This window comes from Spermophilus citellus, assembly GCF_964194105.1.
Source record: "Spermophilus citellus genome assembly, chromosome: 17".
Taxonomy (NCBI): Eukaryota; Metazoa; Chordata; class Mammalia; order Rodentia; family Sciuridae; genus Spermophilus; species Spermophilus citellus.
In genome coordinates this window covers 16,529,907-16,537,447 of record NC_138199.1, presented here as the reverse complement: position 1 = coordinate 16,537,447, position 7,541 = coordinate 16,529,907, and positions in this window count along the sequence as shown.

Sequence of the window (7,541 nt, the reverse complement as noted above, 5' to 3'; positions counted from 1 at the left end):
AGCCACCAGGCCTGGCCCTGCACTGCCTAAGGGAGGGGCGCTCACCCCCAGCCTCTAGGGAAGCCTGAGCCCCCTCGGCCCAGGGCTGCTCCCCGCCACGCCACCCACTCAGGGCTGCCTGAGCACTGCCGGGTGAGGGGCGCTCACCCACAGGACCCAGAGCAGCCTGAGCGCTGGGGGGCTGAGGGTGCTCCCCCGCAGGAACCCTGGACAATGAGCTCAGGTGGGAGAGGGGCGCTCGCCCACAGGGCTCAGAGTCCAGGTCACCTTTTGCAGAGGATCCCTGGGCCCCTTGTCCCCAGTTACCTGGGCCAGGGTGGGACAGTGGCGCCCTCTCACTGGTCTCAGCAGTGCCTCCAAGATGGAGGGGAGATGTCCTTTGCCAAATGTCCCACCATCCTGCCCAGGAGGAGGGCGCGGCTCCTGATCCAGAGGTCCCACAGGGTTCTTCCCTGGGGCCAAGATAGCGCCTGGTGGCGCTTGCCTGCTGTCCGGGGCCCCAGTGGAGATGTGCTCACAGCCTGGGAAATTGGCCCTGCATCCACTGGTCCCCGGGACCTCCGCAATCCCGGGCGCGTGCCAGGCGTGCAGGGGAGCACAGCCCCAGGGGCAGAAAGGCCAAGAAATGGTGGGTCAGGCGGGATGGATCCCGGTCCTTGGGTGTGCCCTTGGAGTTGAGATGCCCTCACGGTGAGTATTCTTGGGCTCGCAGGTTTTGTGGACCAGCGTGCCTGAAGGGCCACAGCAAAGGCCAAAGGCCCAGCAGAGTGTGGGCCAAGAGCAAGTGTCCGCGGTGCCCTCCATGTTTCCCAGGTGGCCTTGACAGGGACGCTTCACCCCTCAGGCCAAAGAGGGTGTCCCAGCCTGGGAGGGAGTGACCCCAGCACCCACACAGTGCGCTCCCCAGGCACCATGGGGCATTGGAGTTCTGAGGAGCCTGGGCCCTGGCGGGCCAGGGGCGCTCACCACCTGGCCCAGGGCAGACAGAACACTGGGGAGGGAGGGGCACCACCCGCGCAGGCCCCAGAGGAGACCCCCTGAGCACTGCTGGGCGAGGGGCGCTCACCCACAGGACCCAGAGGGGACTGAGCCCTGGGCGGGGGGCGCTGGGGGGGGCGCTGGGCCTCAGGACACAGGGGAGCCTGGGGACCTGCGGGGGAGGGGCGGTCACCCGCAAGCCCCAGAGCTCACTGGTCCTTAGGGCTCCTGGGGGGCTCACCCAGGAGACCGGGGCGCACCGAGGACCCTCGGGCGAGGGGCGCTCACCCGCAGGCCCCCGGAGGACAGGGAAGCCTCCTGGGCCCCCACCCCCACCCCCGCAAGACAGGCGCTTGCCTGCCCTCAGGACCCTGAGGACACTGGGCGCCGATGGGCGAGGGGCGCTCACCCAAAGGCCGCAGTGCAGCAGCAATGCCAGTGTCCCAGGAGCCCTCCCCAAGCAGGATCTTGGGGACAGGGAACAGGGCTGGGACCCGTGGTGGGGACCTCGCACCCGCAGAACCCCCAAGAGCACACTGAGCACTGCAGGGCGAGGGGCGCTCACCAGCATGGCCCAGAGCACACTGGGGACCTGAGGCCGCCTGGGGGCGCTCCCCCACAGCCACCAGGCCTATCCCTGCACTGCCTAAGGGAGGGGCGCTCACCCCCAGCCTCTAGGGAAGCCTGAGCCCCCTCGGGCCAGGGCTGCTCCCCGCCACGCCACCCACTCAGGGCTGCCTGAGCAGTGCCGGGTGAGGGGCGCTCACCCACAGGACCCAGAGCAGCCTGAGCGCTGGGGGGCTGAGGGTGCTCCCCCGCAGGAACCCTGGACAATGAGCTCAGGTGGGAGAGGGGCGCTCGCCCCCAGGGCTCAGAGTCCAGGTCACCTTTTGCAGAGGATCCCTGGGCCCCTTGTCCCCAGTTACCTGGGCCAGGGTGGGACAGTGGCGCCCTCTCACTGGTCTCAGCAGTGCCTCCAAGATGGAGGGGAGATGTCCTTTGCCAAATGTCCCACCATCCTGCCCAGGAGGAGGGCGCGGCTCCTGATCCAGAGGTCCCACAGGGTTCTTCCCTGGGGCCAAGATAGCACCTGGTGGCGCTTGCCTGCTGTCCGGGGCCCCAGTGGAGATGTGCTCACAGCCTGGGAAATTGGCCCTGCATCCACTGGTCCCAGGGACCTCCGCAATCCCGGGCACGTGCCAGGCGTGCACGGGAGCACAGCCCCAGGGGCAGAAAGGCCAAGAATTGGTGAGTCAGGCGGGATGGATCCCGGTCCTTGGGTGTGCCCTTGGAGTTGAGATGCCCTCATGGTGAGTATTCTTGGGCTCGCAGGTTTTGTGGACCAGCGTGCCTGAAGGGCCACAGCAAAGGCCAAAGGCCCAGCAGAGTGTGGGTCAAGAGCAAGTGTCCGCGGTGCCCTCCAAGTTTCCCAGGTGGCCTTGACAGGGACGCTTCACCCCTCAGGCCAAAGAGGGTGTCCCAGCCTGGGAGGGAGTGACGCCTGCACCCACACAGTGCGCTCCCCAGGCACCAGGGGGCATTGGAGTTCAGAGGAGCCTGGGCCCTGGCAGGCCAGGGGCGCTCACCACCTGGCCCAGGGCAGACAGAGCACTGGGGATGGAGGGGCACCACCCGCGCAGGCCCCAGAGGAGACTCCCTGGGCACTGCTGGGCGAGGGGCGACACCCACAGGACCCAGAGGGGACTGAGCCCTGGGCGGACGGGCGCTGGCCTCAGGACACAGGGGAGCCTGGGGACCTGCGGGGGAGGGGCGGTCACCCGCAAGCCCCAGAGCTCACTGGTCCTTAGGGCTCCTGGGGGGCTCACCCAGGAGACCCGGGCGCACTGAGGACCCTCGGGCGAGGGGCGCTCACCCGCAGGCCCCCGGAGGACAGGGAAGCCTCCTGGGCCCCCACCCCCACCCCCGCAAGACAGGCGCTTGCCTGCCCGCAGGACCCTGAGGACACTGGGCGCCGATGGGCGAGGGGCGCTCACCCAAAGGCCGCAGTGCAGCAGCAATGCCAGTGTCCCAGGAGCCCTCCCCAAGCAGGATCTTGGGGACAGGGAACAGGGCTGGGACCCGTGGTGGGGACCTCGCACCCGCAGAACCCCCAAGAGCACACTGAGCACTGCAGGGCGAGGGGCGCTCACCAGCATGGCCCAGAGCACACTGGGGACCTGAGGCCGCCTGGGGGCGCTCCCCCACAGCCACCAGGCCTGGCCCTGCACTGCCTAAGGGAGGGGCGCTCACCCCCAGCCTCTAGGGAAGCCTGAGCCCCCTCGGCCCAGGGCTGCTCCCCGCCACGCCACCCACTCAGGGCTGCCTGAGCACTGCCGGGTGAGGGGCGCTCACCCACAGGACCCAGAGCAGCCTGAGCGCTGGGGGGCTGAGGGTGCTCCCCCGCAGGAACCCTGGACAATGAGCTCAGGTGGGAGAGGGGCGCTCGCCCACAGGGCTCAGAGTCCAGGTCACCTTTTGCAGAGGATCCCTGGGCCCCTTGTCCCCAGTTACCTGGGCCAGGGTGGGACAGTGGCGCCCTCTCACTGGTCTCAGCAGTGCCTCCAAGATGGAGGGGAGATGTCCTTTGCCAAATGTCCCACCATCCTGCCCAGGAGGAGGGCGCGGCTCCTGATCCAGAGGTCCCACAGGGTTCTTCCCTGGGGCCAAGATAGCGCCTGGTGGCGCTTGCCTGCTGTCCGGGGCCCCAGTGGAGATGTGCTCACAGCCTGGGAAATTGGCCCTGCATCCACTGGTCCCCGGGACCTCCGCAATCCCGGGCGCGTGCCAGGCGTGCAGGGGAGCACAGCCCCAGGGGCAGAAAGGCCAAGAAATGGTGGGTCAGGCGGGATGGATCCCGGTCCTTGGGTGTGCCCTTGGAGTTGAGATGCCCTCACGGTGAGTATTCTTGGGCTCGCAGGTTTTGTGGACCAGCGTGCCTGAAGGGCCACAGCAAAGGCCAAAGGCCCAGCAGAGTGTGGGCCAAGAGCAAGTGTCCGCGGTGCCCTCCATGTTTCCCAGGTGGCCTTGACAGGGACGCTTCACCCCTCAGGCCAAAGAGGGTGTCCCAGCCTGGGAGGGAGTGACCCCAGCACCCACACAGTGCGCTCCCCAGGCACCATGGGGCATTGGAGTTCTGAGGAGCCTGGGCCCTGGCGGGCCAGGGGCGCTCACCACCTGGCCCAGGGCAGACAGAACACTGGGGAGGGAGGGGCACCACCCGCGCAGGCCCCAGAGGAGACCCCCTGAGCACTGCTGGGCGAGGGGCGCTCACCCACAGGACCCAGAGGGGACTGAGCCCTGGGCGGGGGGCGCGGGGGGGGCGCTGGGCCTCAGGACACAGGGGAGCCTGGGGACCTGCGGGGGAGGGGCGGTCACCCGCAAGCCCCAGAGCTCACTGGTCCTTAGGGCTCCTGGGGGGCTCACCCAGGAGACCCGGGCGCACCGAGGACCCTCGGGCGAGGGGCGCTCACCCGCAGGCCCCCGGAGGACAGGGAAGCCTCCTGGGCCCCCACCCCCACCCCCGCAAGACAGGCGCTTGCCTGCCCGCAGGATCCTGAGGACACTGGGCGCCGATGGGCGAGGGGCGCTCACCCAAAGGCCGCAGTGCAGCAGCAATGCCAGTGTCCCAGGAGCCCTCCCCAAGCAGGATCTTGGGGACAGGGAACAGGGCTGGGACCCGCGGTGGGGACCTCGCACCCGCAGCACCCCCAAGAGCACACTGAGCACTGCAGGGCGAGGGGCGCACACCAGCATGGCCCAGAGCACACTGGGGACCTGAGGCCGCCTGGGGGCGCTCCCCCACAGCCACCAGGCCTGGCCCTGCACTGCCTAAGGGAGGGGCGCTCACCCCCAGCCTCTAGGGAAGCCTGAGCCCCCTCGGGCCAGGGCTGCTCCCCGCCATGCCACCCACTCAGGGCTGCCTGAGCACTGCCGGGTGAGGGGCGCTCACCCACAGGACCCAGAGCAGCCTGAGCGCTGGGGGGCTGAGGGTGCTCCCCCGCAGGAACCCTGGACAATGAGCTCAGGTGGGAGAGGGGCGCTCGCCCACAGGGCTCAGAGTCCAGGTCACCTTTTGCAGAGGATCCCTGGGCCCCTTGTCCCCAGTTACCTGGGCCAGGGTGGGACAGTGGCGCCCTCTCACTGGTCTCAGCAGTGCCTCCAAGATGGAGGGGAGATGTCCTTTGCCAAATGTCCCACCATCCTGCCCAGGAGGAGGGCGCGGCTCCTGATCCAGAGGTCCCACAGGGTTCTTCCCTGGGGCCAAGATAGCACCTGGTGGCGCTTGCCTGCTGTCCGGGGCCCCAGTGGAGATGTGCTCACAGCCTGGGAAATTGGCCCTGCATCCACTGGTCCCCGGGACCTCCGCAATCCCGGGCGCGTGCCAGGCGTGCAGGGGAGCACAGCCCCAGGGGCAGAAAGGCCAAGAAATGGTGGGTCAGGCGGGATGGATCCCGGTCCTTGGGTGTGCCCTTGGAGTTGAGATGCCCTCACGGTGAGTATTCTTGGGCTCGCAGGTTTTGTGGACCAGCGTGCCTGAAGGGCCACAGCAAAGGCCAAAGGCCCAGCAGAGTGTGGGCCAAGAGCAAGTGTCCGCGGTGCCCTCCATGTTTCCCAGGTGGCCTTGACAGGGACGCTTCACCCCTCAGGCCAAAGAGGGTGTCCCAGCCTGGGAGGGAGTGACCCCAGCACCCACACAGTGCGCTCCCCAGGCACCATGGGGCATTGGAGTTCTGAGGAGCCTGGGCCCTGGCGGGCCAGGGGCGCTCACCACCTGGCCCAGGGCAGACAGAACACTGGGGAGGGAGGGGCACGACCCGCGCAGGCCCCAGAGGAGACCCCCTGAGCACTGCTGGGCGAGGGGCGCTCACCCACAGGACCCAGAGGGGACTGAGCCCTGGGCGGGGGGCGCGGGGGGGGGCGCTGGGCCTCAGGACACAGGGGAGCCTGGGGACCTGCGGGGGAGGGGCGGTCACCCGCAAGCCCCAGAGCTCACTGGTCCTTAGGGCTCCTGGGGGGCTCACCCAGGAGACCCGGGCGCACCGAGGACCCTCGGGCGAGGGGCGCTCACCCGCAGGCCCCCGGAGGACAGGGAAGCCTCCTGGGCCCCCACCCCCACCCCCGCAAGACAGGCGCTTGCCTGCCCGCAGGACCCTGAGGACACTGGGCGCCGATAGGCGAGGGGCGCTCACCCAAAGGCCGCAGTGCAGCAGCAATGCCAGTGTCCCAGGAGCCCTCCCCAAGCAGGATCTTGGGGACAGGGAACAGGGCTGGGACCCGCGGTGGGGACCTCGCACCCGCAGCACCCCCAAGAGCACACTGAGCACTGCAGGGCGAGGGGCGCACACCAGCATGGCCCAGAGCACACTGGGGACCTGAGGCCGCCTGGGGGCGCTCCCCCACAGCCACCAGGCCTGGCCCTGCACTGCCTAAGGGAGGGGCGCTCACCCCCAGCCTCTAGGGAAGCCTGAGCCCCCTCGGCCCAGGGCTGCTCCCCGCCACGCCACCCACTCAGGGCTGCCTGAGCACTGCCGGGTGAGGGGCGCTCACCCACAGGACCCAGAGCAGCCTGAGCGCTGGGGGGCTGAGGGTGCTCCCCCGCAGGAACCCTGGACAATGAGCTCAGGTGGGAGAGGGGCGCTCGCCCACAGGGCTCAGAGTCCAGGTCACCTTTTGCAGAGGATCCCTGGGCCCCTTGTCCCCAGTTACCTGGGCCAGGGTGGGACAGTGGCGCCCTCTCACTGGTCTCAGCAGTGCCTCCAAGATGGAGGGGAGATGTCCTTTGCCAAATGTCCCACCATCCTGCCCAGGAGGAGGGCGCGGCTCCTGATCCAGAGGTCCCACAGGGTTCTTCCCTGGGCCCAAGATAGCACCTGGTGGCGCTTGCCTGCTGTCCGGGGCCCCAGTGGAGATGTGCTCACAGCCTGGGAAATTGGCCCTGCATCCACTGGTCCCCGGGACCTCCGCAATCCCGGGCGCGTGCCAGGCGTGCAGGGGAGCACAGCCCCAGGGGCAGAAAGGCCAAGAAATGGTGAGTCAGGCGGGATGGATCCCGGTCCTTGGGTGTGCCCTTGGAGTTGAGATGCCCTCACGGTGAGTATTCTTGGGCTCGCAGGTTTTGTGGACCAGCGTGCCTGAAGGGCCACAGCAAAGGCCAAAGGCCCAGCAGAGTGTGGGCCAAGAGCAAGTGTCCGCGGTGCCCTCCATGTTTCCCAGGTGGCCTTGACAGGGACGCTTCACCCCTCAGGCCAAAGAGGGTGTCCCAGCCTGGGAGGGAGTGACCCCAGCACCCACACAGTGCGCTCCCCAGGCACCATGGGGCATTGGAGTTCTGAGGAGCCTGGGCCCTGGCGGGCCAGGGGCGCTCACCACCTGGCCCAGGGCAGACAGAACACTGGGGAGGGAGGGGCACCACCCGCGCAGGCCCCAGAGGAGACCCCCTGAGCACTGCTGGGCGAGGGGCGCTCACCCACAGGACCCAGAGGGGACTGAGCCCTGGGCGGGGGGCGCGGGGGGGGGCGCTGGGCCTCAGGACACAGGGGAGCCTGGGGACCTGCGGGGGAGGG